Below are 18,929 nucleotides of genomic sequence, written 5' to 3' on the forward strand. Positions count from 1 at the left end.
CCGCCCCGCCGTGCGCGCCGTGCACGCGCCGAGCACGCGCGTGACGGTCACGTGCGCCTGCCGGAGTGCGCGCATCTGTGAGCCGCAAACACATGGTGCGCATTTTTCTGCCGGGAAGGGAAAGAATCATACAGTGCTTAGTCGGTACATCGGCGTGTGGGCGTCGATGGGCCAGCAGGGCGTCAGCAGCATCAGTGTAGAGGTCGGCCAGGTCATTCCCTCTTCTGTCTCCCTTCATATTGAACTCATCTTTCGCCTTTTACTAAAAAATGACCGTAGAGGAGGATACACTGCGAGTCTAACGACCAATTTTTGATGAGCCCTGCGCGAGCGGGGCCAATAAGCTGCGAAAGCGTCACTCTTCAGACGAATTTATGTCAAGTAGTGGTACGTGGCCATTTGGCTGAGACATTTTTGTAATGGGAATCCACTTACGGACCCCGCTTTGTTAAAAGAAAGAAACCGACCCGAAGTTTAAAAATTTAAATCAAATCAATGCCCGGCCTGCCTGCGCAAACAGTTCCTTTTTCCAACCCCTGCGCGCGGCCGTGGCGTGGCGGCTCGCTCGCGGCGCTGAGAAGCGAAGCAAGCGAAGCGACGCCGTCGAAATGTGCAATCACGCCCCGCGGCGCCGTGCCGTGCCGCGCCGTGCCGTGCCGTGCCGCCACGCCTCGCGTCGTTGACTGGTGCGGTGTTATTATCATTAGAGCGGGGGCGGCCGGCGGCCCGCGGCCACCGAGCACTCTTGGTAAGTGAAGTAGTGCAAACAGCGCGCAGCACTGCCTGGCGGGCCGCCCTGGCCGCGCTGCCTCATTGTTATTGTGGCAACAATGAGTGCTCGGCGCCGCCAAGTAGTGCCAGCGCGCGCCGAGAGCAGCCAGCGGCAGACTGTGTCCGAGAGTCACCCTGTCTCTCTCGCACCCATGCGGGACGCCCCGTGAGTGGGAGGAAGACGGAGCGACGAAAATTACTCTCGGAATCAGTCTGCAGGGGGTGGAGCAGGCCGAGGTGTTTGCGTACGAACTCGGTTCGCGGACGCCGCGGGTACGCATGCTGCGTACAGGAACCGCCGTTGCGTGCGCGCGTTGCGGCTGCGAAGGAAACAAAAGTGCATATCAGGTCCACCACGGGTCTAATGCGCGGCCCAGTGAGCCAGATGGAGACGCGTTTTGAGCTCCAGAGTCGTAAAATGAGACTCGAACTGAACGTGTGACCCCACCAATGGATTGCTCTCCGAACGAGGAATCCATTGGTGGGGTCACACGTTCGGTTGGAGTCCCATTAAGTGACTCTGGAGCTCAATACGCGTCTAGAATTCCGGGGTTCCACGGGGCTTCCGGCCCACTTCGCACGGGCCTGCACTGCCCGCCGCAAGGTTCCCGCCAAAACGACCGCCACTCCACCGCCGCCTCGAACCCGCGCGTCGTCCCGTCGTTGCCGTCCCCCAATTAGCGCGCCGAGGACGACGTGCACGACGTGCAGCGCGACGTGCCGGACACCACACTGTACGCGGGGCTGTTCCGGCGAGGTTCCGGGCCACTTCCGGTGTCGCCCCGCCGGGCCGCCGGGCCGCCACCCTCTCGGCCTGCACTCTGATTCCGAGAGTCATTTTCGTCGCTCTGCCTCTCTCGCACTCATGGGGCGTCCCGTATAGGTGCGAGAGAGACAGAGCGACGAAAACGACTCTCGGCATGAGTCTGCTGGCCGTGCCATTCCGCGGTCGCGTGCCGCTGCGTGCGTCCTCCAGCCCTCCAGCCCTCCAGCCGTGACGACAAGTCGCGCCAACTCGTCCGAATCACGTCCGGCCGGTTTGTTGGTTTGTTGACACGGCAATGGCTGCGATGGCCACGTTCGTCCAGTCGCTCACGTGTCCAGACCCACGTGTCACGTGGCGACCCGCACGCGCGCGCACTGTTTGATAGTACTGCCCCAACGGAGGGCAGGTACCACTCCTACACCAGTCCTGCAAATCCTATCCGAAACAATCGCTATAGATCTAAAAATGTTTATGTGCTCATGTTACCTCCACCTCCACCCCCACCCAACCATACCATACACAGATTTATGCATGTATACAAGTAGTCAAAATGCTCCAAAACAATACGAATGTAGTACAACAGACTCAAATGCATCCAACCACACATATACATTACACACACACACACACACACACACACACACACACACACACACTTCCACACACGTGCCATAGCAGCCCATTCAATAATCAGCCCATCCCCGGCGTCCTCGACGGACGCCTCTCCCGGCCACACCCGGCACGTGCCCTCTCCCCCCCCCCGCCCCGCCCCGCCCCGCCCCGCCCGCCCCGCCCCGCCCCCTCGGCGTGTGCGACCACGCGACCACTCCGCCGGCAACACGCCGGAACGCGCGGCGCGCGTGGGCGTGCGTCGCTCAGGAAGCTTTGCCGCCAAGTCGCCACTCGCGGGAACCATTTAGTCGCACTTAGGATGAAAGTATTGCGACGGCGTTGCCGCGAGCGGCCGGGTGTCGTTATCGTTATGTGGCATTGGAAAATTAAATTTGAATCTTTGAAAGGACTTAAATCTTTACAAAACTACTTTGAGCTTATGCAAGGTACATACAATTTCTTTAGTTCGTTACGAAGACTTGTTTTGTAAATTGCGAAGTCAGCTAGCTTATGTGTGGTCAAAATAATTTGTAATGACAAGCCTCTTGGTTTTTGTAAGGCAGTTTTGTGAGTGTTTATGACAGTGGTAATAAAATGACGGCGCTCATGCCCCCAGTGAGAATTGAACTCACGACCCCTAGTTTACGAGACTAGTGCTCTGCCCCTGAGCTATGGAGGCGCCTGTTGCGTTGTGGCGCCTCGCACTCGGCACATGTTACCGCTCGCCGCCTCGTCGTGCAAGTTGCCCCCTTCCGGAGTAAAAATCAGCGTCGTGGAGATGCTGGGATTTGAACCCAGGACTTTCAGCATGCGAAGCAGACACTCTACCACTGAGTTACATCCCCGCTGTGACGGCGGAGGTGCCGGCCCGCTACCTGGCTCGGCTCGCGGTGCTCGCGGTGAGTCACGCTCCGGCCGCGCCTTTCGGCCGGATGGCCGGACGGATAGGGCGGCCGAGGCGCCGCCGACGAGGAGCCGAGCAGCGCGAGCTGCCGAGCGAAAGGGAAAGCCTCCGTCCCGTTTGGAGCGCCACCGCCGCGCGCCCACTCTAAATGTTGAACAGTGCAGATTCTCCATATTATGGTGAAAATGTTCCATATTATGGTGGTGCAGCTGACTTCGTAACATACCACAAAGAATTTCATGTTTTCGTGTTTTCGGCCCGTGCATCATGCAGTGTGGTGGCCGGTCGCGCGTGGGCGAGCTCGCGTGCGGCCCGCGCGCGCCCCAGTGCCCAGAGAGTACGCCGCTACGTCACGACACGCACGGTGGCCAGGCTGTCGTCTGTCTCTCTCGCACCTGTACGGGACGCCCCATGAGTGCGAGAGAGACAGAGCGACGACTCTCGGAATCAGTCGGCTGCGCGGCCTGCCTGCACGGCCCCGCCCTTCATAGAGATGTAATGACACAGTCTATCGACGTCATCATCCGCGCGGACCACAAAAGGTACACGCGTCGCATTGTGTGGCCGTGCCAGGCCGTGGCGCGCGCTGCGTGCAGTCTGCAGACTGATTCCGAGAGTCGTTTTCGTCGCTCTGTCCCTCTCGCACCTACAGGGGGCGCGCCGTGAGTGCGAGAGAGACGAAACGACTCGTCTGCTGCGTGCAGTGTGCGTGCGGGGTCGCGGTGGTCACAAAGGAGCGCCTCCATTCAGATTGGAGATTACTGGCGCGTGTGTCAGTGCACTGTCAGTGTGTCAGGAGGAGGGCCTACGCTGTACTATTTACTGTGACAGCGAGGCTGGTGCTCCTCCCTCCACAGTGTTCCCACGGCCGGCTGCTGTAACTAGAGACGTATAAATATCAATTTAAAAAGATATAAAGTAAACTGGGGCGGGCTGGCGCGGGGGGCGGTCACGGGGGGTTGCCTTTGCCTCGGCGCCCTGGGGTGTGAAAGGGAAGGGGGGAGGGGCGAGGCGGTGGTGCTTCGTGCCCCCCCGGCAACGCCCCATGAGTGGGAGAGAGACAGAGCGACGATATGAAGAGGTCGTCCCGCAGGTCTTGCCGAGGGAAGGCCCGTCTCGTTGCTGCTGTTGTCCACGGCCTTCGGAAGATCAAAGATCCAAGCACTGCGATACGTTGGAGGGAGGGGGATTATCATCCACCTCGGACTTTCTTCCCTTCGTTGGAAGCTGCAGTAATTCCGGTTGCCCGATGTCGATGCGGCTCTGGATTACGGACCTGTCTTGTTCGTGTCCGGCCCGCCCGCGCGGAGGCCTTGAGAGTGGGCCTGTCACATCGCCCCCCTCCCTTCCCCGCGCGTCAGCTGGCCGTGACGTCATGCTGTAGTACAGCCGCGCGCATCGCTGCGGAGAGGCCCCGCGAGTCGTTGCCTTTGGGCGGCCTCTCATGCACCGAGGCCTCTTGGTCTAGGGGTATGATTCTCGCTTTGGGTGCGAGAGGTCCCGGGTTCAAATCCCGGAGGGGCCCTTTCTTTTTTACTCCTCTCTGTAAGAATTTAAGTTGCCAATTTCTTCCTTAGAAAAAAAATAAAACTAAGCTCTTTAGGAACACGCTTAAAACTTTGCGAAGTATTTTGAGCGTACATGCAAAGATAGTTGGTAAATTACGAAGTAATTTTTTTCTTCAAAATACTCTGTTGTAACAAGCTGCTTTTCTTTGTAAGGCCTAAAAAGTTTGTAAGGTTGTCTCTGTGAAGACCCTTACAAAAAACGATGCCCCCAGTGAGAATCGAACTCACGACCCCTAGTTTACGAGACTAGTGCTCTGCCCCTGAGCTATGGAGGCCTCATTGTCACCGCCGGCAGTGTACTGGTTTAAAAGGCGCCACCGTGAGACTGTGCAGCCATAAAGATATGGATGACGTCTTTTATTAACATAATAATGGAAATGCCCACGACTTTCATCTTGCGAAGCACACCTTTCTCCACTGAGGTCCATTTGAGGACGAGGACGCTACCCCGATCACTAGAGTGAACAAAACGAACGATCATCGTACTAGTAGATCTCCCAAGTAGATCTTTGCCATTTTTTTTTTTTCAAAATTGATCGTGGAGATGCTGGGATTTGAACCCAGGACTTTCAGCATGCGAAGCAGACACTCTACCACTGAGTTACATCCCCGGTGTAGACGCCGGCCACAGATACCCGTACCCACGACAACAACGCGGCGGTCGCCGCTCCCACGGCGGGGCCGCGCGGCGCGGGCCGTGGCAGCAGAGCGAGTGAGAGAGAAAGGGAGACAGATACGAACCGTTAAGCCCTCGCCATGGTAACCGCGTGGCGGAGGCCGCGGCGCGGGCTTCGCGCCGTTTGTCGGCGACGCGGGACGGACGGCAATAGCCGGACAGCCGGACACACTCCCAGGCGGGGACATTCCACCGCACCACGCCTCGTCGCTCTGTCTCTGTCGCACTCATGGGCGGCCCACATGGGTGCGAGAGAGACAAAGCGACGGCGGCCACTCGATCGCATCGATAAGCAAAGCGAAGCACGAAGCGATGGAAGGACTGAGGGCCAGCAAAGACGTCTGCCGCTGCTGAAGCTCTAGACGCGTTTTGAGCTCTAGAGTCGCTAACTAGGACTCGAACCGAGCGTGTGACCCCACCAATGGATTCCTCGTTCGTAGAGCAATCCATTCGTGGGGTCACACGTTCGGTTCGAGTCCCATTTAGCGACTCTGGAGCTCAACAAGCGTCCGCGGGATTTTGGCCTCCTCCACGGGTCTTCTGGCTGGCCCCACCGTGCGGCGGTGGCCACGGGCGATTCGAGTGACCTGCATGTCGGCCGAGCCGGCGGCGTCGCTGGGGACGACGGCGTCGGCGGCGGGCCCTGGGCAGTCCTGGGGGACGGCGTGGCAGCCTGGCGGCGGGGTGCGGGTGGTCCTCGCCCGCGGCTTCCACGGCCACGGCCTCGGCGCGGCGGCCTCCCACACTGATCCGGTTACCGCGGACACCCGCCGCACACAGTGCCGCGTCGTGTTGACAGTGCCGCGTCTGCCTTTTTCAGTTTGTGCTTTTGTTTTGTTTTGCTTTTTTTTGCGCTTGTGTGTCTTGCGAGGCTTTTTGTATTTCCCGCGGCGGTGGCGGCGCGCCGCCCCTCACTGCGGGGCCTTGGGCGCGTGCGCGAAGCCATCGATCGCAGCACCGCAGCAGACTGATTCCGAGCGTCCTCTCTCGCACCTATACGGGACGCCCCATGAGTGAGAGAGAGACGGCGACGAAAACGACTCTCTGAATGAGTCAGCGGGGCGGGCCGGGGCCTGAACGGACCGAAGCTCGGACAGCAACGGCAAGCTGCAAGCCCCAACTTTGCACTTTAGAGCCGTTTTGCGCACGGACTGTGTACACTTCGGGTACCGCGTTCGGCGTGGCTTGCCGTAGTGGCCTTCCCCCTCCCCTCCCTAACCCCCCCCCCCACTCCCGTCCCGTGGCCGACCAGGCCGACCGCGGTGGTGGGGGCCGCGCCGTCTCGCCGCGGGCCAGGCGACGGGGTCCCCCCTCCCAAAGTTATCGGTCTGCTCCGCAGTCTTTCGCATCGCGGTCCGTTGGTCTAGGGGTATGATTCTCGCTTAGGGTGCGAGAGGTCCCGGGTTCAAATCCCGGACGGACCCTGTTTTTTCTCCGCCGCCTTCGCTGGCGGCGTGGCTGCTGTGTGTCGTACTAGGACGTTCGTTTTGCCTGCCCGTCTCGACCGCCTCCTCGGCGTGCTCCGGGACGCGGCGCATGGCGTGCGGCGCGGCCATCGGCGAGGCCAGAGCGCAATCTGGCGGAGAAGGGCGAGGCGCAGGCTGGCAGCAGACTGATTCCGAGAGTCGTTTTCGTCGCTCTGTCTCTCTCGTACTCATGTGGCGTGCCGCATGGGTGCGAGAGAGACAGACTCTCGGAATGAGGCTGCAGGGGCGGCGCAACCGCGCAGGTCAAGGGGGCCGTTGGGCCGTTGCCGTTAAGGCCCACCAGACCGCGCCACGCGTCCAGGCAGCCAGGCACCGCCGTTTAAAGCGAGATGTGGCCCCATGCTCGGGCCTAAGTGGTCTCCACGGCTCGGGGAGGGCCGGCGCGGCGGGGGCGGCGTTAAGGGGTGCGGCTACGAGGCGCTTCACCTGCGATGGCGCCCGGGGGCGGCGCGGGGGGCGGAGTGCGCTTTTACTCCGCAGCCCTTGCTGCCGTTTAACCCCGCGCCCCGCGCCGCCACCGTTGCCGTTGTTTTCCAAGTGGCTGCCGACCATTTAGACGTCAGCGAAACACCGGCACCGGGGGCACTCGAGTTAAAATTTAATACCGCCAACGACGGCGTGCGGGGCATGCGGGGCGCAGCGCGCAGCGAGACGCTGTGCACAGTGTGCACACGGCGCGGACCAACAAGTAGTGCGAGAACTGCTAGCCCGCGAGAGAGGAGGCGAGGAAAGGGCTTTCTCGTGGCCAGCACACACACACACACACACACACACACACACACACCACACACACACACACACACACACGCACGCACGTGCGCGGCGCGCGCACACACACACACACGCTCGCAGACACTCTTGCATCATGAATCCGTACGGAATCTCAGGCCGGACTGTGCTGCACTGCACATAGGCCCCGCCCGCCATGGCACCGCCGCCACGTTCTCCCAGCTCGCGGCTTTGTCTGCTGCAGTCCGCCTTTCGCGACAAAGGCTGCTGGATGCAAAAAAAGAAAAAAGAGAGAGACGGCGGGAGGGAAATGAATAAAAATGGCACATGCGCGCCGCGCGCTGCGGGGCCGGCGCGCGCGTATCCATGGCAGAAGGTAATCGCTCCAATTTTGTTTTCATTACCGCCGACACAGGAGCCCCAAATCCCTCATCGGCGACCCTCCCTCCTTTGTGCCTCCGCGGCCTCCACTTAGCGCGTCTTGCTGGCCGCGGCCGGCGGACTGAGAGTCTGTCTCTCTCGCACTCACGGGGCGTTCCTCGCAGGTGCGAGAGAGACAGAGCGACGGCTCTCGGAATCGGTCCGCTGGCCGCGGCCATGACGAGGTGCATGGGGAGGCCGAGGCCGGGGGGAGGCCGTGGCGCCCCCAGCACATACGCACTCACTCCCCTAAACACTAAATCACCCAGAACACACCCCGACCCGCAGGCCTCGGCGGGGGGCGGGGCGGGGCGGGGCGGCCGGGAGCATCGCAGCATTTGTTGCACCGACTTCATGAATAAGAGAGTGGCTGGGCGCCGCGTCGCCGCGTCGCGGGAAGGATCTGCATGTCTGCGTGGCGCACTCCATGCCGGCCGGGCTGCCCCGCCGTCGCCGATGAACAGTGAACAAGGAACGCCGCACCACTGTACGAAAACAAAAAAAAACGTGTGCGCACCATTGCGACGCAATTGGGGTGGTCAATAAGGGAAGTAGTTATCAATATCGTGGATGTAAAGCAGTGTTAAAGTGTCGCTTCCCGTGCTGAAAGTTCTGGGTTCAAACACCAGCGGGAACACGCGTGAATGTCCCCGTGAAAATTGTCCTCAAGGCAATTAGCCCCCACATTTTTCGTCCTTCGTCTATTCGCCCCAAATTTAAATGTCCCTTTACAAAAATGTCCTTTCCAATGTTTTCTGACTTTTCTTTAATTTTAACTCGCTTTTACACAAAGAAATGCAAATTTAGCATTGTGGAACTGTCAGAATATTAATTAAAAATTATTGGACAAATAACCCTTATTATCAAGATTTTGTAAACACAATGGCAACGATGAAGTTTTGTTCTTTTTCATAAGACGCGATTCTTATGCGCATCCCCCCAGGGAACTTCCTCTTGAAAACGTTGACACAAAAACAAAACGGTACACAGCGCAGGGGAGTCGCAAGAGACTTTCCACCCTCCGCCCTTGTTGTCTATTACAGCGGCCCGACGCTGAATCACGCCGTCATAGTTTTGTCTGCAGACTGATTCCGAGAGTCGTTTTCGTCGCGCTGTCTCTCTCGCACTCGTGGGGCTTTCCGTATAGGTGCGAGAGAGACAGAGCGACGTAAACGGTTCTCCGCCTACTGTTGCTGTGCACGTGCATATGCCCGGGCGGCGGGCAGCCCGCCAACGCCCGGAAGCCGCCCGGATGTTGCTGGCTGCCTTTTTGCCGCCTCCAACCGCGTCCTCTTCCTTTGCCTCGCACAGTGGGCTGGAGTACCGCCTCCGCCGGTCTTCCAGCCCACTGTGCCTCTGTCGGCCGGCGCTGAGCCGCCGCCGCCGCCTCCGGGAACGTTGGTTGAGTGTACCCGCGTATACACGTTGTTTGCTTTACATTTCAGAAATGAAAATAATTCATTTGCGCGCGGACTTGTTTATGTGTGTGTGCGTTATGCCGCGGCGCCGCGCCGTGCCGTGCCGCGCTGCGGGTTTGACGTGGCGTGCGACAATGCGCGAGGTCGCGCGGGGCGGGCGGGGCGGGGCGGGGCGGGGCGGGGCGGGGCGGGGCGGGGCGTGCGGTGTCTCCGGGGACCGCGGCGCCCCCGCCGCAGAGTCCCCGCTGCCTGTGCCGGCCGCGTCCCCAGGGGCCGTGCCGCCGTGCCGCCGCGCCGGCCGGGCGAGGCTTGCGCAGGCTTGTCGGCCCCGTCCCCGCAGTCCTCCCCGTCCTCCCCGTCGGTCGACTGATTCCGAAGGCCGCCTTCGTCGTTCTGTCTCTCTCGCACCTTTAGGGGACGCCCCACGAGTGCGAGAGAGACAGAGCGACGAAGGCGGCCCTCGGAATCAGTCGACGGCCCGGGCTTGACTGGCCGTTCTGCAAAGGTCGGCCCTTCCCCGCCTCCCCGCTGCCCCGCTGGCTGGCTGGGGTGCCAGGAAGGGAGGGACGGTGAACCAAACAAACACTTAGCCTCAAGTGGCTGGGAATACAAACCAGAGCGCACACAGCATTCCAGCGCCTTGCTGTGCGTTGCGTTGCTCGTTGACCGCGGAGGGGCGCCGAGGAAGGCCGAGCCTCGTGTTCGACGGGGAAGTTGCAGCGCCGCAGCGCCAAGTTCAAGCTGCAGACTGATTCCGAGAGTCGTTTCCGTCGCTCTGTCTCGAACCTATGCGGGACGCCCTGTGAGTGCGAGAGACACAGAGCGACGAAAACGACTCTCGGAATCAGTCTGCTGTGCCGCCAGGCAGGCTCTGACTGGCCCCAAAAAGGCCCCAGCGGATAAGACCGCAAAAGGCCCCCGATCATCATTATGTTTTTGCCCTTCTTGACCAACTTTGTGAGGCTACCGCTCCCAAACTAGTTGCGGTCAAGAGCCTTCCCGATACAGGGCATGAAAGAGTAGGGTCTTAAGAATACTAGGGAGTTGAGGGAAGCCTTTTACGGCGACTAGATTGGACACAGTGGCCGCCCAAAGTCAGCAAAATCAGCAAATTTCCGAGATTCGACCACTTTTTGACCAACTTAGTCGGAAAGTCGTTGCGGTCAAAGCCAAAATCGTTGTGGTCAACGTCTTCCCGATACAGGGCATGAAAGAGTAGGGTCTTAAGAATACTAGGACGTCGAGGGAGGCCTTTTACGGCGACTAGATTGGACACAGTGGCCGCCCAAAGTCAGCAAAATCAGCAAATTTCCGAGATTCGACCACTTTTTGACCAACTTAGTCGGAAAGTCGTTGCGGTCAAAGCCAAAATCGTTGTGGTCAACGTCTTCCCGATTCAGGGCATGAAAGAGTAGGGTCTTAAAAATACTAGGGCGTCGAGGAAGGCCGTTGACCGCAATTAGATCGGACGCAGTGGCCGCCCAAAATCAGCGAAAACGGCTACTTTCGCCCTATATATACTAGGACTCTTTGACCAACTTTGTGACTTTACTGGTCCCAAACCCGAAAGGCCCCGGCAGATTTTTCTGCCTGTCTGCCCTGGCCAGTCCGAGCCTGCCGCCAGGCCTGGCGCGCCGTGAAGGCGGGCAGCGCGCCGAGCGGCCGGGCGCTCGACCTGCGGACTTAAATTGAGAGGCAAGACCACAACTGATCTTATGCCGGTTCGGGATTGTTTCTCTCTCGCTCTCGCACTCATGGCGCGTCCCGTCGGGGTGCGAGCGCGAGAGAGACAGCGCGACGCAGCACGCTCGTCCGCCTCACTCATGCGTCACGGCCGGAACCCCTCGCTCCGCTCCAGCCTCCCTCCCTCTCCCCTCCCCCTCCCCCCCTCCCCTCCCCCTCCCCCTCCCCCTCCCTCCCCCTCCCCCCCCTCCCCCTCCCCCTCCCCTCCCACCTCGTGCTCCACTTCGACCCGCGAATGCAGTCGCACCCATAAACCCCATAAACGCACCCCGAGCGTCTTTATGCCACTTTGCAGTGCGGGTCCTCCTCCTCCTCCTCGTCGTCGTCCTCGTCGTGTTCCTCGTCGCAGTGCCAACATGTGCGCGGTAGTTGCCGAGTCCGCGCGGCCCGCTTGGCTTGATCGCCACGACGCCGGGCTGTCTGTCTCCCTCGCACCGCGACGGGACGCCCCATGAGTGCGACAGAGACGGAGCGCGGCGTTTGTTCGTGCAGCCGAATAAAATTGAAACGCTCAGCAGATTTGCCAAAAGGGTGCGGCGGGGCGGGTCTCCGCCGCCAGGACGCCGTTCTTGGGAGGAATCGGCAAACGGCCGAGTGGCGCCGAGCAGCGGGGTTGCTGGTGAACCTTGAACCTGTGGACGGATTCCGACAGTTGTTTTCATCGCCCTGTCTGTCTCACACTCATGGGGCGTTCCGTACAGTAGCGACAGAGACAGCGACGAGACAACGACTCTCGGAATCAGTCTGCTGGAACCTGTATTCCTGCAAACCGCACGCTGCTGGACGTCAAAGCGACGGGGAAGTTCCAAAAGTCGGTGCCACTCGGTTCCGAACCCCCGCCGCACGCGGCACTCCCGGGCACTCCGCACGCAGCACGACGCACTCGAGCGCGCTCACCTGCGCGACTCGGCACGCACGGTGGGCCAGAAGACCGGTGGAGGCGGCCAAAACTCTCGACGCGTTTTGAGCTCCAGAGTCGCTAAATGGGACTCCAACCGAACGTGTGACCCCACCAATGGATGGCTCTCCGAACGAGGAATCCATTTGAATCCACGTTCGGTTCGAGTCCTGTTTAGCGACTCTGGAGCTCAAAACGCGTCTAGAGTTTTGGCCGCCTCCACCGGTCTTCTGGCCCACTGTGGCACGGCGCGGCTCGGCCGGGGATTGAGGAGTCAGGCCGCAGGAAGTCAGTGGCCCATAATAGGGTATAATAGACCGGGCCAGCCTCCCCGCGTGCTGCGCCGTGCTGCGCGGGGACGGCCAGACGCGGCTACGCGGCCAGGGCGCGGCCACACCCAAAACAGGCACGACGGGCACCCCTCCACTTGCCACGGCCTGCTCGCCGCGGCTTGCCATGCCATCCGTGCACTTTGGCCGCCTTCAGCAGACAACATGTGCACCGCGGGGCGAGAGGGGGAGGCGGGGAGGGGGAGGGCTAACACGGCATCGCCGCCTCGCGCATCTGGACGTATTATTGTCCCAATTACTATGCATCCCTCGCTATGATAGCCGCGTGGGGGAAAGGAGGGGAGGGGGAGGAGGAAGGGAGGGGAGGGTCCCATTAGGCCCCGAGGTGAGGCCGCCGTGCGCCGTGAGGCAGCCAACGGAGGCCAGCTGGGCCGGCCGGGCCGCTCCGTCCGGGGTGCTCCGAGTGACTCACCTTGACGGCGGGGTCGGCGTGGTTGTGGGGGATGGTCAGGGTCCTCGGGTTATTCGAAACTCAGCCCAGTCTCCCTGACTTTCTACTTTATTTTTCGTATCGGCTCTTGATGTCTATAACTACACGCAAAATTCTTTTGTACAATTTTCGTACGCAATTTTACACATACTACGTGTTTTTGGTACAAATTTGTACGCAGGTTCTGCGTACGGGTTTGTATACGAAAAAGTTCGCATGTTCAAAATTATGTGAGTTCACCGTAAAAAATTGTACAAATACATAGTGAGTACTGCAGTCAATAACTTTGTTAAGAATGTCCGGCAGTTAGAAAGCTTCAAAAGCTTCCCCCCCCTTGAAATTGAATCACGAATCCAGCTTCTCAGAATCGCCGAGACGTCAAAAAGGACAAAAACAAACAAGCGAGATCGTCCTTACTCGATAAACCGTAAACGAATTGAGGCTGGCGGCGTGTGCCGATCGGAAATTGAATTTAGCACCTCGGCGCTATGAGTGGCTCTGCGGCGGCGGGGTGCGGGGTGGACCGCCCCCTCCCTCCCTCCCTCCCTCTCCCCCCCGCTTGTTGACATCTCTCGAGGAGAAATATCCGGTGCTTATCACAGCTTAGCGTGCATTGTTTGGCCACCACGCTTCCACCCCCAGCCTGGCTGCGTGGCCGCCTCGTCCCGGACCAGCCATCCGCACCCTTTCGGCCTCGACGGCCTCGCCACGCCACTGCAGCGGCAGACATTCAATTGTCGGGACCCACGGCATGGCGCTCGTCCGCGCGAGACGGCGGCGGGACGGCGGGGAGGTGTGTATGGCAGTGGCGCGCCATGGCGGAGCGGCGGTGCGGCGGCAGTGGCATTCAGGGGGCGAATCATCGACATGTGTGTGCGCGTATGTGCCTCGCATATGACTTTGCGCGCGGTCCCGACGTGTGTGTGTGTGTGTGTGTGTGTGTGTGTGTGTGTGTCTGAGAGAGAGAGAGAGAGAGAGAGAGAGGGAGGGAGAGAGAGGGAGAGAGAGAGAGAGAGAGAGAGAGAGAGAGAGAGAGAGAGAGAGAGAGAGGGAGAGAGAGAGAGTGTTTGCGGCGTGCGCGCCTGGTTGTGTGCGTGTGTGTGATCAGGGCCCCGCTGCGGCACAACGTTTATGGATTCAAGGTGTGTCGGCGCGGTCGGCCCGGAGAGAGAGAGGGCGGGACAACATACGCCCCAAGGCTGCGGCTCGGAATGGCCCGCCTGGCCCGCCATAGCGAGTGGCCCGTCGTCGCGGGGTCTCGCACCGCAGTCACTACTCGGAGGCGAGGAGGTCAAATTCGCCGTTTTGAAGCAGGGCGCCGAACGCGCCGCTCTTGTTTTACGGCGAGGGGCCCTTTAGGGGTCGTGTCCTCAACGGGGCCCTCGGTTCGTGTGGCGCCCGAGCACAGTGGGTCGGAGGCGGCCAAAATTCGAGACGCGTTTTGAGCTCCAGAGTCGCTAAATGGGACTCGAACCGAACGTGTGACCCCACCACTGGATTGCTCTCCGAACGAGGAATCCATTGATGGGGTCGATCTCACATTCAGTTCGAGTTCCTTTTAGCGACTCTAGAGCTAAAAATGTGTTAAGAATTTTGACCGTCTGGTCTTGTGGCCGACTTTGCCGTGGTGGGGCCGTCGGCTCGCCTTGTGGGCCCTTCTAGTGGGCTCCTGGTGGGTCCTTCTGGTGGGCCCTCCTGGTGGACCCTTTCAGTGGGCCTCTGCTGGTCGACCCTTCTAGTGGGCCTCTGCTGGTGGGTCCTTCTGTTGGGCCCTTCTGGTGGGCCCTTCTGGAGGGCCCTCCTGGTGGACCCTTTTAGTGAGCCTCTGCTGGTGGGCCCTTCTGGTGGACCCTTCTAGTGGGCCTCTGCTGGTGGGTCCTTCTGGTGGGTCCTTCTGGTGGGTCCTTCTGGTGGGCCCGGGTGGGCCCTTCTGGTGGGCCCTTCTGGTGGGCCCGGGTGGGCAATGCCATAACAGTACGTGAGTCCATTCTATTTTAAGCCGGATAAAAGAGGTGGCGGAGCGAGGCCGCGACGTGCGGCCGTGCGGGGGATGAAGACTGCCATTTCCGTTTCTCTCTCTTTGATGGTTCCCTCTCCGTCCCTCTTTTACATTTCCCTCCCCTTTCTATTTCTGCTCCCCCTCCTCCCCCCTCCCCCGTGTCATTTCCATTGTCCCTGAAATATGCGGTGTTTACGATGTAGACGACAAAAAGTGAATTGAAAGCCTTGCGGAGCGGCGCCCCCTTCTCCCCCTTCATTCCTGGCACGGTGCTGCGCCCCTGGCATGAGCGCGGGGCGGGGCGGGGCGGGGCGGGGCGGGGCGGGGCGGGGCGGGGCGTCCCCGAGCCACTACAGCCGCTTGCCAAAACGCCGGCAAAGGTCGCCAAAGTATCCAAAGGACCGACCGCAGGACCGCAGGGCCGCCGCATCCCCGTATGGTCAGTCGCCCTCCACGACACTGGGAACTAGGCACTCGGCCGCGGGGCCTCGCCTTGAGCCAGAGCTGCAGGCTGGCGCTAGAATCCGAAGGATCCGTCTCTCTCGCACCCCTTCGGATCTACGCAACGCCCCGTGAGTGCGAGAGAGACGGATTGACGGCAGTGCCGTGCCGGCCGGCGCCGTCCTCGGTCGCACCACTGCCTGGCCTGGCCGCCTGGCCGCCGCGATGCTCGGGGTGGCGATGTAGTGCTGCAGCCAGGGGACCAGTCCGCCGGCCCGCCCGGCCCGCCGGGGGAAGGTGATAAATGGCCTTCACAAATGGCCAGCGTCGCGGCGGTGGCGGTGGCGCGGCGCTGGAGCAGGCCTTTTAGTGCGCCGCCCCGCCCCGCCCCGCCCCGCCCCGCCCGCGCTCTGAATACGGTAATTTTCAATTAGCCCGCCAATCGTATTACCGAGGCATGCGGGGATAGATAGGTGCGGCCGGTGGGGCACACTGCGTCGGCCGCGTGCGCCCCGGACCAGTGCGTGCGGCATTTTGCGGAAGTGCATGCTCGCTGCAGCGCCAAAGTAAAACAAACACATAAACAAATCTTGCGACAACACGTTTTATTGACCATCCTGGGCGGAGTTGAGACACGTCGCTGTCGCCAAACTGTTTATCATTCAATTAGAAAAGGATGGTAGCGCGTGAATTTGCTTCACTAACATCAGTCTGAAAATCCGTAGCTTTTAAAAACAGTGTTCCAAATCGTCACCCGTGTCACAATGAAGTCTTCATCATTCTCTCTACTGTGTTTTTTTCATCCCTCAGCCGACCTTTCCCCGACGACAGGGACCGGCTAAGCAGGCCAAGCACCCCGTGCACGACCTACAGTGGCTCGGTCGTCCTGCTGCCCAAATTTCACTCGTAGTTAAACCGGTTGCTTAATGATGTGCGCTCCCCTTTCATTGACTGTTAAATTCCTCCTGCCGCTGCAGCCAGCACACTGATTCCGAGAGTCGCTTCCGTCGCCTCGTCTCTCTCGCGCTCACGAGGCGTCCCGTGTACGTGCGAGAGAGACAGAGCGACGGAAACGACTTTCGGAATCAGTGTGCTGTCAACAGGAGGCGATGCCTTCCGCGTCGCTGCGCCGCGCCGCCGTAAATGTCTTGCGGCCGATCGGCCGGCCGTCTGTCTGTCTCTCTCGCACCCCTGCGGGCCGGCCCGTGAGTGCGAGAGAGACGGAGCGACGGGGTGGTGCGCTGTAAGCCCGGGGGCTTACTGGTGTTGCCACTCGTGCGCGCTCGGCCGGCGGGGATCGGATTAGCGAGGCCGTCGTCGTCGGGGACGTCGGGGACGTCATCGTCGGGGTCCTGGACCACTCCGCGGACCGTGCCGCGGCCTCGCTCACGTGGATAATGTCCCCATATGGCGAGGCCGCCCGGCCCGGCCCGGCCGCGGGACTGATTCCGAGGACTGTTTGCCGCTGCGTCCGCTCTCTCGCGCCCCGGCGGGACGCTCCACGAGTGCGAGAGAGACAGAACGACGCAGTAGTGCGCGGAATCTGTCTGCAGGGAACCTTTTTGCAGAGGAGGAGCAGGACAGCAAACTATGCGTAAGACGTTTTTCGGAACCAAAAGCTGTTAATGGGCAAAACCTTTCGAATGTGTGATGCGTCAGTGACGGAATACGCCTAAATGGCGTGCTTGCTTGTTCTCACCGCGGTCGGCCTGCGCTCCACTCCTGCTGCAGGGCGCGCAACGAGCCAGTGCCGTGCCTGGCCATGCCTCTGGCATCGCCAGGGAGCTCGACGACGAGGCCATCCAGGACGTACAGGACCCAGCCCCGGATCCAGCCCCCTCGGAAAAGGCTGGCGGTATTGCACACAGGGGACGCAACACTTGACGCTGTGCTCCCGGGGGACGCTCGGCGGGGCGGGGCGGGGCGGGAAAGACCGGAGGAGAGGCTCCGTGGCATATGCTCCGCACCACCCTCTTCGCAGTGCGCGCACTGTCTCATTGTTTTGTGAAGTGTTTTGTTGTTGTTTTTTTGGCTCCTGCGTTTTGTCGCGTAGTGTGTCGAGTGTTTACGTTTTGCTCGGTTCCGCTGGCTTCGTTATCACTTCTCCAGCGGCAGCGTGACGGCGCTGGAGTCTTCGAGGGGGTGGCAGGCACACTGCAGTGGCGGATCCAGGGACGACCTTTGGGGGGGGGGCAAAGTAGCAATTTTTGGGTACTTACAGGGGCGAAGTATCGCGTTTTGCCTACCTTCCACGCGGTATGTGGGGGCCATGGGGGGGTAAAAAGGACTCCCCATCCCCCTTTACAGCGTTGAGCTCTGCAGTCAAGAGTCCTGCCAGTGAATGATGGTCCTCAGGTCAGAATTAGTTCCTGGAAATAACGCCAGGTCGATACTTCTCATCCATTTTGAGGTGCCAAATTCACTGTACTCATTCGACCCGTAATCGATAATTGATATAGATTCGACGAGTAGGTTTCTGACGGTCTTCTTGTCGAGCGGGAGACTTGAACGCAGCCGTTCGCGTGACCCCTCCCTGCTGGCCTGGGGCCTGCCCTTTAGGAGTCCCGGTTCGAGTTCACGGTCTGTGACCGCTGGAGCTGCACCGCGCAGACCGTGCACCACCCCATCTGCCAGGCCTGCCAGACAGTGCCGCTGCAGCCAGCAGACTCAGAGGGGCCGTCGCTCCGTCTCTGTCGCACTCATGCGGCATCCCGGAGGGGAGAGGGAGAGGGAGAGAGAGAGAGAGAGATGTAGGCACCTGTCTCCCAGGCCTATTCAGACCACTGCATAGCGCACAGCACACTCGAACAATGACACCCCGTCCCGTCCCCTCCCTCGCAAGGCCACCCTTCCCCGCAGAAACAACTCGGGGGCGTCGTCGGCTGCCGGCCCAGAATGATTGAGGCTCTAACGAGAGCTAAATACGTGCAGCAGTTGAGTGTAAGTTAGTCCGCCGAGATATAATAAACGAGGTCGTTTGTCCTCGCGAAAATACGATAATGGAGCCTAATCGGGGCGGATCAAAGTTCGAGGACTCAGACACAAGAAAGGAGGCAGACTTGAATTTTTTTCCTCGCAAAAAGCTGTCAAAGTGAACCTATTTGAACCAAGGGATGACCCATGGGGAAATTTTGCGTACAATTATTTTTGGAATGTGCTAGAATGTGCAAGATTTTTTGGCGTCTTTGCCACGCATGTTGGCTACTCACAGGCGTTTTTGCCACCCGAGTGTGGCATGTGTTCAAATTTTGTACAATGAATGTGGGAAGTTGTTCCCCTCTCGATTTAAACCTTGATCTCGGAGCAATAGAAAATCAATTGCTCAGAATTGCGCTCGTAAAAACGTCCCTTAGTTTCAGCTCCATTCTCCCTCCGGCCGAGTTCCGAGCCGCGCATGCTGTGATTACCGCGGGCGGGGCGTGGCGGGGCGGGGCGCGGCGGGGCGGGGCGTGCAGGGTGTGGCCCGCGGGGCGTACGGGGCGCGGCGGGCCCCACAACATAACAATCATCTCCTTTGCCGACTTCTTTGCCTCCACGGAATGGCCTCATGAAATATGAACCGCGTGACTTTCCCTTTCTCGCCGGTCCCCCCCCCTCCCCTCCCCCCCCCTCCCTCATCTCGGCCGTCGACAGTATTTCTCCGCGTGGCAGTAAGATATTCGCCTGGAGAAGATGAGACCCCCCCCCTTTTTCCGCTGTTCTCCAGGAAGGTAGGCC

At 60.2% G+C, this 18,929-nt stretch overlaps 7 non-coding genes across 7 annotated transcripts; 3 read left to right on the forward strand and 4 right to left on the reverse strand.

The window, feature by feature from the left end:
* The first annotated feature begins 219 nt into the window (after positions 1-219).
* LOC117643210 lies at positions 220-338 on the forward strand. Its single transcript, XR_004587606.1, has one exon. It is a non-coding gene; the product is annotated as a U5 spliceosomal RNA (small nuclear RNA).
* A 2,418-nt stretch (positions 339-2,756) lies between these two features.
* Positions 2,757-2,828, reverse strand: Trnat-cgu. Its single transcript has one exon. It is a non-coding gene; the product is annotated as a tRNA-Thr (tRNA).
* Positions 2,829-2,922: 94 nt separating this feature from the next.
* Positions 2,923-2,994, reverse strand: Trnaa-cgc. The gene has a single exon. It is a non-coding gene; the product is annotated as a tRNA-Ala (tRNA).
* A 1,512-nt stretch (positions 2,995-4,506) lies between these two features.
* On the forward strand, positions 4,507-4,578 carry Trnap-ugg. Its single transcript has one exon. It is a non-coding gene; the product is annotated as a tRNA-Pro (tRNA).
* A 246-nt stretch (positions 4,579-4,824) lies between these two features.
* Positions 4,825-4,896, reverse strand: Trnat-cgu. The gene has a single exon. It is a non-coding gene; the product is annotated as a tRNA-Thr (tRNA).
* A 264-nt stretch (positions 4,897-5,160) lies between these two features.
* Trnaa-cgc lies at positions 5,161-5,232 on the reverse strand. Its single transcript has one exon. It is a non-coding gene; the product is annotated as a tRNA-Ala (tRNA).
* A 1,417-nt stretch (positions 5,233-6,649) lies between these two features.
* Positions 6,650-6,721, forward strand: Trnap-agg. The gene has a single exon. It is a non-coding gene; the product is annotated as a tRNA-Pro (tRNA).
* The last annotated feature ends 12,208 nt before the right edge of the window (positions 6,722-18,929 follow it).

The sequence above is a fragment of the Thrips palmi genome, unplaced genomic scaffold, assembly GCF_012932325.1.
Source record: "Thrips palmi isolate BJ-2018 unplaced genomic scaffold, TpBJ-2018v1 HiC_scaffold_16, whole genome shotgun sequence".
NCBI lineage: Eukaryota > Metazoa > Arthropoda > Insecta > Thysanoptera > Thripidae > Thrips > Thrips palmi.